The following is a 16063-nucleotide window of genomic DNA, read 5'->3' as shown; positions in this document are numbered from 1 at the left end:
TCGCAGCCTGGCTAGCTTGTCCGGAGCTCCACACGCGCGCTTGGCGCCTTCTTGGCGTCGGTGGTGCCCTGGCCCGGCTGCGCCGGCGTGCTTTGCGGCAGCCGAAACACCGTAACGGCCGACAGGGAGCAAAACGGCGGCTCAACGCCGTTCGGCGCCGCCCAAACCTCCTGGTGGCTCCGCGTGGCCATCTCCTTGCCAGCGCATGCATGCAGCACCGTCGTCGTGGCTTGGCACGTGTAGAGCGCGTTCTCTGCCGTCGACGGGATGTGCGGCCGTTCCGTCGAGGGCAGGCCGTAAACCTCCCTCCCGTGCTGAGCTGGACCCTAAAATGGCACCACTACTCCACCTAGGCGATGCTCAAGCCACTAAGCCGACCGTCCAGCCACAGCGCCGCCGTAATCAACTCACCGGACTTATCCGTTCACGGCAACCGACTCGGGCCGGCTATATATAGCACCCCCGAGCTTGCTCTCGCCCCCGTACGACTCCACCACCTCATTAGACCCCACCTAGCCACTGGGAGAGCCTTGAGGGGCCCTTCTTCCCCGACACCGTCCGCCCCGTTCTGCCTCGGCCTCCACCTCAATTCGCTCCGGTGAGGCCGTCTCCGACGCCCTAACTTCTCAGCAACCCTCTTGAGCAACTACGAGACTAACCCCGACTCCTATTTGATCCCCGCAGCTCCCTCCGGCGAGATCCACGACTGCCTGAACCTCCATCCGCCGGAGCAAGGGCCGCCGTCGACACAATGCTCGCCGGCGACCACCACCACCACCCACAGATGCGGAACGGTGCGCTGATCTCGAAGGTAACCCCCGATCACCTTGCCTCGCCGTGGATCGCCGCCGGCGACCACCGCACCTCTCGGGCACCGTCGCGCTCTGTTTCTCCGTTTGAAATTTCAAACCCGACAGGTGGAGCCCGCCTGTCAGCCTCACAGCCATTTCCTTTAAATGAAAAGTTATCCTGGACTTTTCCACAGAGCCCCCTGGAAACTTTCTGTTTCATTACACTTGGGTCCTTGGACCAAAACTCTTATAACTTTTAAACAGAAAATGATTTTTGATTGATTCCTTTTCTGTCATCTTTATTTTTATGTCTAGTTTTTTGTCATATTTATTGGAAAATTATTTGGAACACTTTTCTGTACACCCTCGGTATTTATGTTGCGTACATATTTTTTTCTTATACCGTAGATACCGGAGGAGGTGACGGAGCTGCAAACTTCACACAGTTAAACTCCGACTACTCCGAACCAGGCAAGCATGTTTGAACTCTTGATATGATGAGTGTGGTTGCATGTTTGCATTTTAGTATAGTCATGGCATGTTTATGAACATCACTTGAATGTTATATTTCATGAAGATAAGCGGAAAGTAAGTTTCGGAAAGCATTATGTTGTTGGATACATATTTGCATAGCCATGTGTTGGCATGAGGATGGGTAAGATGGCAGTGTTGTGACATGCCAGTCTTATGCCAGATCATTTGACTTCCATGTCATCGTGAAACAAATCACATTTCCATTCATTCCTTCCTATACTGTCACATGTTTTCCGAAAGGAATATGGCATAGTAAGTTGCAAATCGTTTTCCTGGTACACACCAAATAGAGAGGCCGGGATGAGGGTTCCATGGCCCTGGATTAAAGCCCGTCATCCGGTCAGGGGGCATGGGTGTTTCCGGTTGGGACCGAGAGGGGGGCACCCCTTAGAGCGCGCGTATAGAAATTTGATCCCATGCTATTCGAGGTTGTGGCCTCCCCGTCTCAAAGTTTTTCTTGGACGTTGTCCAGGGTGATTCCTGGCATCGTGAGATGAAATGGGTGTGTACTAGTTAAATGTGTTTCTACTGAAATACCGTAAACGGAACTAGTCCTTCGTGACTACGGAAATCCGTTGGCTGTGGCCAGTTCATCCTGCAGAGTCTCAAATCTTTCAACTACCTTGTACTTTGTTCAAGTACTGTATTCATCTTATCTTGTCAGGTATCAACCTCAGTGACAAAAACTCCGGTTGGATTTATGTGTGATAAATCTGGTTAAAAGATTATTCATGTGGATGGACTAATCTTGTTATCTACATTTATTACAAGCCCTGTCTACGATGTCGCTCAGACGTACGACGGTGGCATACCTGTTATTTACTTTTGTTATAGGCCCTGTCTGTGATGTCGCTCAGACGTCCGACTGTGGCATATCTGTTATTTACATTTGTTGCAAGCCCTGTCTGCGATGTCGCTCAGACGTCTGACTGTGGCATTTCTTTTAAAGCCCTTTATGTGATGTCGCTCAGACGTCCGACTGTGGCATTTCTTTTAAAGCCCTTTCTGTGATGTCACTCAGACGTCCGACTGTGGCATTTCTTTTAAAGCCCTTTATATGGTGTCGCTTAGACGCCCGACTATGGCATGCATTTTATTTATTTACCTTTCGAGGCGTCGCTCCAGACACCCGATTGGTTTTTAGTTATTTATTTTATTTATCAAGTCCTGAAATATTATCGTTGTTATATGAGCATCATCCTTTATTCATGACACATTATGCATTCATTGATTATATCTTTTGTCCGAACTGTCTTGCGAGTACTTTCAAAGTACTCACCTGGCTTGTTGATTTGGCCAGATGTTGATGAAGGCGATCTCATGGATGAAGAGTTTGATAGCGAGTCCGACGCCTAGAGGAGTCCCAGTCAGTCCCGTGCGATCCTATTTTGGTCATTGTATTATCCGCTTCCGCAACCCCGAATAAATTCATCGAGCCTCCCCCGACGCTCGATGAGCTGCCAATTAGGAGTCAAGTTATCCACCACTTTTTCCTCGAGCTAGTAGCATGCCACCACACCCCCTGTGTCATAACTGCCCATATGTAAGATATTGGCGAGTTTGTAATAAATTCTTGAGCGGCCTCAGCTCAACCCTGTAATATATTTGATGCTACTGGTTCTCTGTTTATCAAGCGATTGTCTACCAGAAAGGATGACTTTTTCCTATACTGGGATTTAAAGATCGATTTTCTCAATATTTAATTATTAAAAAAGTCGGTCGTGACAGACTTGGTAACCAGAGCCAGGCTGACTGTAGGAAGCCACTAGGTGCGATCGCTAATTTAATTATTAGCATGACAGTGTTTATTCTTGTTTTTACAAAATGCAGTCATCTTTCTGACAGTCAGCATAAAAATTTATGATCTGATCACTCAGAATTTTTGCCTACTTTTGTAGATGGCCGGCAGCTACTACGAGTCTCAAATGTTCGCCAACGTGCCAGAGGGGTTCGTCAAACTCCTCTCCTTCATCGTTCAGGTCGCGATGGGGCCATCCATGCGCCCAGTCTTCACGCTTTATCCACACAAGATCGACGACATTCTGACCATGCACCAAGCCGCGGTGCATTTCAGGGGAGGGCATGTTGAGATGCGCCGCTTCCATTTCTTGGGGAGAGCCATGCCTACAGAGAGGCATGCTATGCAGATGGCAGCCCGTGAGGCGATAGCTCGGCTTTGGGATGTCCTTCCTGCAATGAAGACCCGTCGCTATCGCTACCTTCCATGCCATGTGCCTTACACCTGTCACTACTCATTCTCTTGCCCCAAAGGAGAGCAAGATGAGGCCTTTGAGATGCTTGTCGAGTACCTCCGAGCCCTGGAGGCAGCCTTTGACAACATGGTGGACGACCTCGTAGCTGCCCGCATGGACACAGTTCATGGCTGTGCTGCTAACAGGAGGGAATTCCTACACACCGCTCCACCACTGACTTTTATCTCGTACTCAGCTTCTCATTCGCCTACTATTCCCGCTACTGCACGTCGTCTGCCTACCACTGAGGAATTCAACCAGGCTATTGCACCCACTCCCGTTCGCGCGGCACCACTTTTTGCACCCACTCCCAACGTGCTACTCCACCTATTCCGCCCACTCTTATTCAGGGTACTCCGCCTCCGCCACCTGCTCCATCAGCTCAGCGCAGCGTTCCTCGTCTGGAACCTATTAGCGAGGAGGAAGTTGATTCCCCAACGTCACTGCGTCTCACCCTCGGCAGGCCAAGGGAGATCCTCACCATCTCCGACTGAGTAAGCGTAGACGCCATGTGATGTGTCGACTTGTGTAATATGTTTATATGTACATAGGTTGTGAGAAGTAGCCTGTTTGCGCATCATGTAGGATCTGGAGGAGTGCACTAGTTTAAATAACATGTCAGGATTATGTACGCATATCCTGAGTGATGTACTGTATAATTATGCCCGCGTGTAAGATATGTAATAGTCCTTCTCTGCACGCAATCGTGTGTTTCCAAAAATATCCTGGAGTTTAAAAATGTTCTTTGTGTGTGATTTTATTGACTTTTGCGACTCTCTTTCTTATCTTACGAGTTCACAAAATATATCCCCAGAGTGAAAGATGTCTCGTCCTTGGACGCGCTCCATGCCAACTCAGCCAGAAGAAAATTATGGCACACCGCAGCACCACAATTTCACTCAGGGTCAGACAAGTCAACAGGACAGTGAAACATCTTTTACACAAGTTTGTCGTTTGTATGAACAGAGTCAGCAGCAACACCAGGAAATGATGAACCAATTCATCAATATGGGAAGTAACCGTGGTCCGTATCAACCGCAATCCAAATTATCTGAGTTACAAAAGACGCGTCCTCCAACATTTTCTCATACTGACAAGCCTCTTGAGGCCGATGACTGGCTTCGAGACATGGAGAGAAAATTAATTATTGCACAGTGTTCAGACCGTGAAAAAGTATTGTATGCACCACATTATCTCATAGGAGCAGCTGCATCATGGTGGGAAAACTTCCTGCACATGCACCCCAACAAAAATGAAATCACCAGGGAAAATTTCAAAGAAGGTTTTCGTGGGGCACATATTCCTAAGAGCGTCATGAAAATCAAGAAGAAAGAATTTGATGAACTCAAGCAAAGGGCCATGACAGTGTCAGAATACAACAGCCAATTCACTCTGCTGTCTCGCTACGCAAATGAAGAGCGCATGACTGAAAGCAAGAAGATGGAAAAATTCTTGGAAGGCCTGGCACCCGCCCTTAAGTGCCAGCTAGTTGTGCATACCTTTCCAGATTTTAAAACACTGGTGGATAAGGCCATTACTCTGGAAAATGAGCGACGTAGCCTGGAAGACTTCCGCAAACGCAAAAGGGACCAGACTACTTTTGCTCGCAACCCCAGAAACAGGACGGAAATTCAGAAAGGTAGAACACACAAAACCCCGACAGAAAATTCACGTCCAATCAAGAATTTCCATGCAAGAGACAAAGAGTTCACCTATCGCCCAGGCGTTACCTGTTATGCTTATGGAGAAGAAGGGCACTATGCCAAGCAGTGCCCCAAGCCAAGGAGCTCAACCCCGAAGCTCAATAATGGTGGCAATAATTCAGCACCAAAGCGAAGCAATTTCAACCCCAACAACAACCACGGGAAAGGTCACTTGAACCACGTGACCCGAGAGGAAGCACAGAACGCACCAGATATCGTACTCGGTACGTACCCCGTCAACACAATACCTGCCATGGTTTTGTTTGATTCTGGAGCTTCTCACTCATTCGTTTCGAAAAGTTTTGCTTTGCAAAATAATTTTTCGATGCTTCCCTTGGAAAAATCAATGATCATCAAGTCACCTGGAATTAAGCAAGTGACCCAGAGTTACTGTCAAGGTGTGGTTATTGAATTTGAAGGATTGAAGTTTTACACCAACCTTATTGTACTGGAAAGCAAGGGACTGGATGTCATCCTAGGAATGGATTGGTTAACCACCAACAAAGGTTTTATTGACTGCTTCAACCGTACCGTGATTCTCACACACCATCATGGGGAGAAAATAAAAGTTTCAGCCAAAGAGAGACAAATACCTCGCCAACCTAGATTAAACAAGGTGGACGTTTCTGAGCTGAACAAGGTTCCAGTAGTATGTGAATTCCCAGACGTATTTCCGGAAGAACTACCAGGCATGCCACCGAACCGAGAGATAGAATTCAGCATTGAGCTAGCACCCGGAACCGCTCCTATTTACAAGAAACCTTACAGTATGGCACCATCCGAATTGGTAGAGTTGAAGAAGCAAATACAAGAATTGTTGGAGAAAGGATACATACGAGCCAGCTCCTCACCTTAGGGTTCTCCAATTTTATTTGCCAAGAATAAGGATGGAACTATGAGGTTGTGTATTGATTATCGAGCTCTCAACATGGTCACAATCAAGAACAAATACCCAATGCCCCGAATAAATTATTTATTCGATCAGCTCGCACATGCCAAAGTCTTCTCAAAAATTGACTTGAGATCAGGATACCACCAATTAAAAGTACGAACAGAAGATATTCCCAAGACCGCCTTCACCTCCAGATATGGGCTGTATGAGTTCACAGTGATGCCATTCGGGCTAACCAACGCCCCCACATATTTTGTTCACCTCATGAACAAAGTATTTATGAAGTATATGGACAAGTTTGTTGTGGTATTCACCGATGATATTCTGATATATTCCAAAACACCAGAAGAGCACGCTGAACATCTCAGGATTGTACTCCAAATTCAGCAAATGTGAATTTTGGCTAAGGCAGGTGGGTTTTCTGGGCCACGTGCTAACCCAAGAAGGTATTGCAGTAGACCCGGAAAAAGTCAAGGCCGTACTTGGCTGGAAACCACCAGCTAACGTAACGGACGTACGGAGTTTCTTGGGAATGGCAGGCTATTATCGGAGATTTATTGAAGAATTCTCCACTATAGCAAAGCCCAAGACACAATTGCTCAAGAAAGGCAAGAAGTTTGAATGGACAGAAGCATGTGAGAAAAGCTTCCAAGAGCTAAAAAGCAAATTAACAACGACACCAGTACTAATTGTGCCAGATATACACAAGAATTTTGAGGTATATTGTGACGCATCCCGGAAAGGCCTTGGATGCGTATTGATGCAAGAAGGCAAGGTAGTTGCGCATGTCTCTAGACAACTACGCAAGCATGAGGAAAATTATCCCACTCATGACTTAGAATTAGCAGCGGTCATCCATGCTCTCAAGGAATGGAGACACTTCCTACATGGAAATCATTGTGAGATATACACAGACCATAAGAGTCTTAAGTATATTTTCACACAGCCAGAGTTAAATTTACGGCAACGACGCTGGTTAGAGTTGGTGAGGGATTATGATGTTGGAATCCACTATCATCCCGGAAAAGCAAATGTTGCGGCAGATGCACTTAGTCGGAATCCCAGCACGGACGACGACAGTATGCCAAAGTTGAGGCCAGAATTTCAACAGGAATTTGCCAGACTCAATTTAATAATGGTTACCGAAGGAAATGTGTCGAATATAGAAATACAACCTACCCTGATGGAAAAGATCAAGGAAGCCCAACACAGACACCCCAGCATGGAGGGCATAAAAAGAAAAGTGAGTTTGGGAAGAGCCTCAGAATTCAACATAGATGAGCAAGGAATATTGTGGTACGGAGAGAGGCTATGCGTACCCAATGTCAAGGACCTCAAACAGCAGATATTGACTGAAAGTCACACAGCTCCGTATTCAATCCATCCTGGAGGGACAAAAATGTACAAAGACCTTCAGGAAAAATTTTGGTGGCATAGTATGAAGAGAGATATAGCCACATTCATTGCATGTTGTGACTCTTGTCAACGTATCAAGGCCGAGCACCAGAAACCAACCGGACTGTTATAGCCAAATAAGATACCCGAGTGGAAATGGGACGAGATTGGAATGGACATTATCGTTGGACTGCCACGGTCACGACACGGAAACGATACCATATGGGTCATAACCGACAGATTAACCAAGGTGGCACATTTTATTCCGGTAAAGACAACTTACACCACTTAGAGACTGGCCAGACTTTATCTTGCCCGTATCGTCTGCCTGCATGGAGTCCCTAAGACTATCATCTCCGATAGAGGCACAGAGTTTGTCTCTATATTTTGGGATCACCTACAACAGGCACTGGGAACCCAACTAGCCTTCAGTACCGCATACCATCCCCAGACTGATGGGCAGACGGAACACGTAAACCAAATCCTAAAAGACATGCTAAGAGCCTGTGTCCTCACCTACGGGAACAGTTGGGAAGAAAGTTTGCATACAACAACAGCTATCAAGCCAGCTTGCAAATGGCACCCTTTGAATCTCTATATGGGAGAAGATGCCGTACCCCGCTAAATTGGTCAGAGACCGGAGACAGCCATATCTTTGGCCCAGATATGCTCAAGGAGGCCGAGGAGAAAGTTAATACAATTAGAGAACGACTTAAAACAGCTCAAAGTCGGCAAAAGAGTTATTACGACCGAAAGCATCGGGAAGTCAGTTTTGAACCCGGAGAATTGGTATACCTGAGAGTTTCTCCTATGAGGGGTCTGCAACGATTCAAGATTAAGGGGAAACTAGCACCAAGATTCAATGGACCATTTCATATAGTGGCCCGAAGAGGCACGGTGGCCTACTAGCTAGACCTACCCGGAGACTTATCCGGTATCCACAACGTGTTTCACATCTCGCAGTTGAGAAAATACATGAGCAACCCAGATAAGCAAGTTTCACATGAGAATATTGACGTGCAACCAGACCTCACTTACTGGGAGCACCCAATAACAATATTAGAAGAGTCTGAGAGGAGGACCCGACAGAAAACCATTAAGTTTTTCAGAGTTCAGTGGAGTAATCACACCAAGAATGAAGCAACTTGGGAGAGCGAGGATTTTCTTCAGAGAAAGCACCCACACCTGTTTAAGGATCAGCTGAAATCTCGGGGACGAGATTTTTCCTAAGGCGGTAGGTGCTGTGACACTCCAAAAATTTTGTGATTTTTGTTTTCAGAAAGAGCCTTGCTTGGTTTGAAAGAAGGTCATTTAAACCCTTCCTAAAAACCATCTTCTAAGTTTTCCCCCTCAAAAATCTTTTTTCTTGAATTTAGTTTCCTTTAAAAAGAAAACCTTTTGAGTTTTGATCTTTCATTTGATTTTGATCCACTCTGGTTTACCATGCCTCCTATGGTAAAACCCCCCAAAAACACCTCCTCCCACTTTGGTACAACCCAAACATTCTTTCCAAACTAATAAAATCCATTTTTGGATTTTATTCCAATTATTGCTCCTCCCAAAATAATTCTGTATTTTCTTTTGAGCCTAGATGATTTGCAAAGCAAGTACCATAATGCTTTTGATTTTTGACCTCAACTCAACACCCCTGGATATTCCTTTGTACCCACAACCCAGAACCTTCTTGATCCACTCTTCTTCTTTTCAAATATTTCAAATTACACTCACTGCAAGTTTGGACCAGATTTTCCAAATTTGGTGAAATTCATATCTACACTTCTCCAGAAATTCCACCAAAATTCAGGCAACCGCTAGTTGCAATGAGAGACCACTCCACCAAAAATCAGCTCAAGGAAAAATCCCTAGATACCAGAATCATTCTGTCGAACATGTGACATGCACTGTTTTGCTCATATTCAGTAAATTCAGAAAGTTCAGTGTCGTTTCTCCGACAGAACTTCAGTCACATGCTCACTGTGCGTTTGGCTCGATGCTCGCAGCCTTGCCTGCTTGTCCGGAGCTCCACATGCGCGCTTGGCGCCTTCTTGGCGTCGGTGGCGCCCTGGCCCGCCTGTGCTGGCGTGCTTTGCGGTGGCCGAAACACCGTAACGGCCGACAGGGAGCAAAACGGCGGCTCAACGCCGTTCGGCACCGCCCAAACGTCCTGGTGGCTCCGAATGGCCATCTCCTTGCCAGCGCACGCATGCAGCACCGTCGCCGTGGCTTGGCACGCGCAGAGTGCGTTCTCTGCCATCGACGGGCCGTGCGGCCGTTCCGTCGAGGGCAGGCCGTAAACCTCCCTCCCGTGCTAAGATGGACCCTAAAATGGCACCACTACTCCACCTAGGCGATACTCAAGCCCCTAAGCCGACCGTCCAGCCACAGCACCGCCATAATCAACTCGCCGGACTTATCCGTTCACGGCAACTGACTCGGGCCGGCTATATATAGCACCCCCGAGCTTGCTCTCGCCCCCGCACGACTCCACCACCTCATTAGACCCCGCCTAGCCACTGGGAGAGCCTCGAGGGGCCCTTCTTCCCCGACTCCGGCCGCCCCGTTCTGCCTCGGCCTCCACCTCGATTCGCTCCGGTGAGGCCGTCTCCGACGCCCTAACTTCGTCAGCAACCCTCTTGAGCAACTAGGAGACTAACCCCGACTCCTATTTGATCCCCGCAGCTCCCTCCGGCGAGATCCACGACTGCCTGAACCTCCATCCGCCGGAGCAAGGGCCGCCGACGACACAGTGCTCGCCGGCGACCACCACCACCACCCACAGATGCGGAACGGTGCGCTGATCTCGAAGGTAACCCCCGATCACCTTGCCTCGCCGTGGATCGCCGCCGGCGACCACCGCACCTCTTGGGCACCGCCGCGCTCTGTTTCTCCGTTTGAAATTTCAAACCCGACAGGTGGAGCCCGCCTGTCAGCCTCACAGCCATTTCCTTTAAATGAAACGTTATCCTGGACTTTTCCACAGAGCCCCCTGGAAACTTTCTGTTTCATTACACTTGGGTCCTTGGACCAAAACTCTTATAACTTTTAAACAGAAAATGATTTTTGATTGATTCCTTTTCTGTCATCTTTATTTTTATGTCTAGTTTTTTGTCATATTTATTGGAAAATTATTTGGAACACTTTTCTGTACACCCTCGGTATTTATGTTGCGTACATATTTTTTTCTTATACCGTAGATACCGGAGGAGGTGACGGAGCTGCAAACTTCACACAGTTAAACTCCGACTACTCCGAACCAGGCAAGCATGTTTGAACTCTTGATATGATGAGTGTGGTTGCATGTTTGCATTTTAGTATAGTCATGGCATGTTTATGAACATCACTTGAATGTTATATTTCATGAAGATAAGCGGAAAGTAAGTTTCGGAAAGCATTATGTTGTTGGATACATATTTGCATAGCCATGTGTTGGCATGAGGATGGGTAAGATGGCAGTGTTGTGACATGCCAGTCTTATGCCAGATCATTTGACTTCCATGTCATCGTGAAACAAATCACATTTCCATTCATTCCTTCCTATACTGTCACATGTTTTCCGAAAGGAATATGGCATAGTAAGTTGCAAATCGTTTTCCTGGTACACACCAAATAGAGAGGCCGGGATGAGGGTTCCATGGCCCTGGATTAAAGCCCGTCATCCGGTCAGGGGGCATGGGTGTTTCCGGTTGGGACCGAGAGAGGGGCACCCCTTAGAGCGCGCATATAGAAATTTGATCCCATGCTATTCGAGGTTGTGGCCTCCCCGTCTCAAAGTTTTTCTTGGACGCTGTCCAGGGTGATTCCTGGCATCGTGAGGTGAAATGGGTGTGTACTAGTTAAATGTGTTTCTACTGAAATACCATAAACGGAACTAGTCCTTCGTGACTACGGAAATCCGTTAGCTGTGGTCAGTTCATCCAAACTCTGCAGAGTCTCAAATCTTTCAACTACCTTGTACTTTGTTCAAGTACTGTATTCATCTTATCTTGTCAGGTATCAGCCTCAGTGACAAAAACTCCGGTGGGATTTATGTGTGATGAATCCGGTTAAAAGATTATTCTTGTGGATGGACTAATCTTGTTATTTACATTTATTACAAGCCCTGTCTGCGATGTCACTCAGACGTCGAACGCTGGCATACCTGTTATTTACTTTTGTTATAGGCCCTGTCTGTGATGTCGCTCAGACGTCCGACGGTGGCATATCTGTTATTTACATTTGTTGCAAGCCTTGTCTGCGATGTTGCTCAGACGTCCGACTGTGGCATTTCTTTTAAAGCCCTTTATGTGATGTCGCTCAGACGTCCCACTGTGGCATTTCTTTTAAAGCCCTTTATGTGATGTCGCTCAGACGTCTGACTGTGGCATTTCTTTTAAAGCCTTTTCTGTGATGTTGCTCAGACGTCCGACTATGGCATTTCTTTTAAAGGCCTTTATGTGGTGTCGCTTAGACGCCCGACTGTGGCATGCATTTTATTTATTGACCTTTCGAGGCATCGCTCCAGACACCCGATTGGCTTTCAGTTATTTATTTTATTTATCAAGTCCTGAAATATTATCGTTGTTATATGAGCATCATCCTTTATTCATGACGCATTCATGCATTCATTGATTATATCTTTTGTCTGAACTGTCTTGTGAGTACTTTCAAAGTACTCACCTGGCTTGTTGATTTGGCCAGATGTTGATGAAGGTGATATCATGGATGAAGAGTTTGATAGCGAGTCCGACGCCTAGAGGAGTCCTAGTCAGTCCCGTGCAATCCTGTTTTGGTCATTGTATTATCCGCTTCTGCAACCGCAAATAAATTCATCGAGCCTCCCTCGACGCTCGATGAGCTGCCAGTTAGGAGTCAAGTTATCCACCACTTTTTCCTCGAGCTAGTAGCATGCCACCACACCCCTGTGTCATAACCGCCCATATGTAAGATATTGGCGAGTTTGTAATAAATTGTTGAGCGGCCTCAGCTCAACCCTGTAATATATTTGATGCCATTGGTTCTCTGTTTATCAAGCGATTGTCTACCAGAAAGGATGACTTTTTCCTATACTGGGATTTAAAGATCGATTTTCTCAATATTTAGTTATTGAAAAAGTTGGTCGTGACACGGCCTTCTGGGCCTTCGGCCTTGTCATCCGTCTGACCCTCCCGTCGGGTCACCAGTGAGTCATAATGACTAGGCGGGTTGCTTGTAAACCGACAGGTCAGGGCGGGTCGCCAGTGAATCGCCAAGTGTAAGCGCGGTCTCAAATAAACCGCCAAGTCTGGCCGAGTTATACTTCCGGCCGGTTTACGCCGCGGGGTATATCCCGGACATCACCACCATACAGGAATAGGGTATTACTGTTGGGGAACGTAGTAATTTCAAAAAAACTTCCTACGTACACGCAAGATCATGGTGATGGCATAGCAACGAGAGGGGAGAGTGTCCGTCCACGTACCCTCGTAGACCGTAAGCGGAAGCGTTATGACAACGCGGTTGATGTAGTCGTATGTCTTCACGATCCGACCGATCCAAGCACCGAACGTACGGCACCTCCGAGTTCAGCACACGTTCAGCTCGATGACGATCCCCGGGCTCCGATCCAGCAAAGCTTCGGGGATGAGTTCCGTCAGCACGACGGCGTGGTGATGATGATGATGCTCTACCGGCGCAGGGCTTCGCATAAACTCCGCGATGATATGACCGAGGTGGAATATGGTGGAGGGGGGCACCGCACACGGCTAAGGAACGATCTGTAGATCAACTTGTGTGTTATGGGTTGCCCCCTGCCCCGTATATAAAGGAGGGAGGGGGAGGTGCGGCCGGCCCCCTTGGGGTGCGCCTGGAGGAGTCCTACTCCCACCGGGAGTAGGACTCCCCCCTCTTGCCTTGGTGGAGAAGGAAAGGGGGGAGGGGAAAGAGGAGAGGGGGGCGCCGCCCCCCCTTCCTTGTCCTATTCGGACTAGGGGGGAGGGGGCGCGCGGCCTGCCCTGGCCGGCCCTCCTCTTCTTCCTCATGTCCCACTAAGGCCCATTAACCCCCGGGAGGGTTCCGGTAACCCCCCGGTGTTCCGGTAAAATTCCGATTTCACCCGGAACCTTTCCGATGTCCAAACATAGGCTTCCAATATATCAATCTTTATATCTCGACCATTTCGAGACTCCTCGTCATGTCCATGATCACATCCGGGACTCCAAACAAACTTCGGTACATCAAAACTTATAAACTCATAATAAAACTGTCATCATAACATTAAGCGTGCGGACCCTACGGGTTCGAGAACTATGTAGACATGACCTAGAACCATTCTTGGTCAATAACCAATAGCGGGACCTGGATGCCCATATTGGTTCCTAAATATTCTACGAAGATCTTTATCGGTCAAACCGCATAACAACATACGTTGTTCCCTTTGTCATCGGTATGTTACTTGCCCGAGATTTGATCATCGGTATCCAATACCTAGTTCAATCTCGTTACCGGCAAGTCTCTTTACTCGTTACGTAATGCATCATCCCGCAACTAACTCATTAGTCACATTGCTTGCAAGGCTTATAGTGATGTGCATTACCGAGAGGGCCCAGAGATACCTCTCCGACAATCGGAGTGACAAAAACTAATCTCGAAATACGCCAACCCAACATGTACCTTTGGAGACACCTATAGTACTCCTTTATAATCACCCAGTTACGTTGTGACGTTTGGTAGCAGCCAAAGTGTTCCTCCAGTAAACGGGAGTTGCATAATCTCATAGTTACAGGAACATGTATAAGTCATGAAGAAAGCAATAGCAACATACTAAACGATCAAGTGCTATACTAACGGAATGGGTCAAGTCAATCTCATCATTCTCCTAATGATGTGATCCCCTTAATCAAATGACAACTCTTTTGTCCATGGTAAGGAAACATAACCATCTTTGATAAACGAGCTAGTCAAGTAGAGGCATACTAGTGACACTATGTTTGTCTATGTATTCACACATGTATTATGTTTTTGGTTAATACAATTCTAGCATGAATAATAAACATTTATCATGAAATAAGGAAATAAATAATAACTTTATTATTGCCTCTAGGGCATATTTCCTTCAGTCTCCCACTTGCACTAGAGTCAATAATCTAGTTCACATCGCTATGTGATTAACACCCAAAAGAGTACTAAGGTATGATCATGTTTTGCTCGTGAGAGAAGCTTAGTCAACAGGTCTGTCACATTCAGAGCCGTATGTATTTTGCAAACATTCTATGTTTTCAATGCTCTGCATGGAGCTACTGTAGCTTAATTGCTCCCACTTTCAATATGTATCCAGTTTGAGACTTAGAGTCATCCAGATTAGTGTAAAAGTTTGCACCGATGTAACTTTTACAACAAACTCTTTTATCACCTCCATAATCGAGAAACATCTCCTTAGTCCTTACTAAGGATATTCTTGACCGCTGTCCAGTGATCTACTATTAGATCAAAATTGTATTCCTTTGCCAAACTCAGAGCAAGGTATACAATATGTCTGGTTCATAGCATAGCATACTTTATAGAACCTATGACTGAGGCATAGGGAATGACTTTTTATTCTCTTTCTATTTTCTGCCATGGTCGGGTCTTGAGTCTTACTCAACTTCACACCTTGCAACACAGGCAAGAACTCCTTCTTTGACTGTTCCATTTTGAACTATTTCAAAAATTTATCAAGGTATGTATTCATTGAAAAATCTTATCAAGCGTCTTGATCTATCTATATAGATCCTCATGCTCAATGTGCAAGCAGCTTTACCGAGGTCTTTCTTTTAAAGAACTCCTTTCAAACACTCCTTTATGCTTTGCAGAATAATTCTACATTATTTCCGATCAACAATATGTCATTCACATATACTTATCAGAAATGTTGTAGTGCTCCCACTCACTTTCTTGTAAATACAGGCTTCACCGTAAGTCTGTACAAAACAATATGCTTTGATCAACTTATCAAAGCGTATATTCCAAGTCTGAGATGCTTGCACCAGTCCATAGATGGATTGCTGGAGTTTGCATATTTTGTTAGCACCTTTAGGATTGACAAATCCTTTTGGTTGCATCATATACAACTCTTCTTTAATAAATCCATTAAGGAATGCAGTTTTGACATCTATTTGCCAGATTTCATAAAATGTGGCAATTGCTAACATGATTCGGACAGACTTAAGCATCAATACAAGTGAGAAAATCTCATTGTATTCAACACCTTGAACTTGTCAAAAAACCTTTTTGCGACAAGTCGAGCTTTGTAGATAGTAACACTACTATCAACGTCCGTCTTCCTCTTGAAGATCCATTTATTTTCTATGGCTTGCCGATCATCAGGCAACTCCACCAAAGTCCACACTTTGTTCTCATACATGGATCTCATCTCAGATTTCATGGCCTCAAGCCATTTCGTGGAATCTGGGCTCATCATCGCTTCCTCATGGTTCGTAGGTTTATCATGGTCTAGTAACATGACTTTCAGAACATGATTACCGTACCACTCTGGTGTGGACC

The sequence above is a fragment of the Triticum dicoccoides genome, chromosome 4B, assembly GCF_002162155.2.
Source record: "Triticum dicoccoides isolate Atlit2015 ecotype Zavitan chromosome 4B, WEW_v2.0, whole genome shotgun sequence".
In the NCBI taxonomy this organism is placed as follows: Eukaryota; Viridiplantae; Streptophyta; class Magnoliopsida; order Poales; family Poaceae; genus Triticum; species Triticum dicoccoides.
This window is presented reverse-complemented; position numbering follows the sequence as displayed.